The sequence below is a fragment of the Suricata suricatta genome, chromosome 16 (assembly GCF_006229205.1).
Source record: "Suricata suricatta isolate VVHF042 chromosome 16, meerkat_22Aug2017_6uvM2_HiC, whole genome shotgun sequence".
NCBI lineage: Eukaryota > Metazoa > Chordata > Mammalia > Carnivora > Herpestidae > Suricata > Suricata suricatta.
Window position 1 is genome coordinate 12,379,815 of NC_043715.1, and position 1,800 is coordinate 12,381,614.

General features: G+C 47.8%; 1 protein-coding gene across 3 annotated transcripts in view; it reads left to right on the plus strand.

The window, feature by feature from the left end:
- Window positions 1–1,800, plus strand: part of IL34 (interleukin 34) — a 55,346-nt gene that overhangs the window by 13,498 nt on the left and 40,048 nt on the right. The gene's annotated exons all lie outside the window — the stretch shown is intronic.

The window sequence follows — 1,800 nt, forward strand, 5'->3', positions numbered from 1 at the left end:
CACCGTGAGCCTTAAGGCCAAACCCAGGCTGAAGGCGCTCTAGCTGAAAGCCTCTCCCCTCTGTCCTGTCCTGGTCCTACTTCTGGACTTCACATGCTTTCTCCTAGAGACACCCCAGGGGTGCGCTTTCCACAGCCTCAGCCTCCTCCTACCATTCCAGTGTGCCTAACATAAACACCTCTCTCTTTCTCTCATTTTTTAAAATCCAACAGTAGTACCCCACAAGTGCGTCGAGTGTGTTGAAGAGTGGCCCCCGAAGGTCCTGTCCACCTGGAACCTCAGAGTGTGCAGAATGTGACCTTACTTGGAAATAGGGTCCTCACAGATGTAATTAGTTAAGATGACGTCATGCTGGATTGAGGGGAGCCCTAAATCCAGTGACGAAGGTCCTTCTAAGAGGAGAGAGATACTCGCACACAAAGACAGAGGCATGACCAGAGTCACGCATCCACAGGCCAAAGCAAGCCAAGACTTCGGGAGCCACTATAATCTAGGAAGAAACCAGGAAGGACCCTCCTTCCCAAGCCTTCAGAGGGAGCATGGCCCTTGATCTCACACTTCTAGCCTCCTAAAAGGGCTGCTCTCAGCAGCCCCCTGCAGCCCTAGGAAATTAACAGAATGCTGTTCTGTACCTTGCTCTTCCCACTCAACCTGTCCAAAAGACAGTGACACTGTTTCTCTTTTTTAAATTTTTTTAATGTTTTATTTACTTTTGATACAGAGAGAGACAGAGCATGAGAGGGAGAGGGGCATAGAGAGAAGGAGACACAGAACCAAAGGCAGGCTCCAGGCTCTGAGCTAGCTGTCAGCACAGAGCCTGACGCGGGGCTCGAATTCATGAACGTGAGATCTGACCTGAGCCGAAGCCGGAGGCTTAACCGACTGAGCCACCCAGGAGCCCCTCTCTTTTTCTTCTATAAGCTGCTAAGTATTCCAGTTTGTATAGACTGTGATTTAATCTGTCTCCTGTTAAACATTTAGGCCATTGCCAAACGTGAACTTCCACAGCTAATGCTGCAATGACGGTCTTTGTGCAGACAGCTGGGTGCCTCCCGACCCCCACCCTGGGGGAAGTGCATAGGGAGAGACACAGCGCTGGGTTGAGGAAAGGGGGCCTCGGGTATATTCTTGAAAGGTATTGCAAAGGGGCCCTCCCATGGGGGCAGACACTTGACATTCTTAAAAGCAAGCTCTGCAATTTTTCATCGGCGGGCTCATTTGTTTGTTTTTAATTGTTCTTATTTGTTGTCATATTCCAAATCCATGTAAGTTGGTTGCCACAAATAAAACATTACAATACAAAGACGTCTGTGTTTGTCTCTCTTCTTAGAAGGACACATCTGACATCTTCCTCTTGCACTTCCTTCCCGTCCTTCTCTCCTTAATGGTACTACTGGGGTCAGCGTCTGGCCCTGCGCATCTTTCTCCCTGTTCACACTAAATATGTGGACATACGTACACATAGAGAGGACGTTTGCTCGTTTGTCCGAATAAAATCAAATAGCCAGACCCACATAACTTCTCTTCCTACTTCACAACAGGCAAATCTCCAGGTCAGTATTATATATATTGTTTATCCTCTGGACACAAACACATTCAGATACCATCCTTCATCAGTGGGATGTTTAGCAGGCAGGCCGAAGGCTGAGCGTTACACATATTTTCAGGACAATTTTTTTTACTGTTTTTTTTAATTTATTTTTGAGAGAGAGAGAGACAGTGTGAGCAGGGGAGGGTCAGAGAGAGAGGGAGATACAGAATCTGAAGCAGGCTCCAGGCTCTGAGCTAGCTGTCAGCACA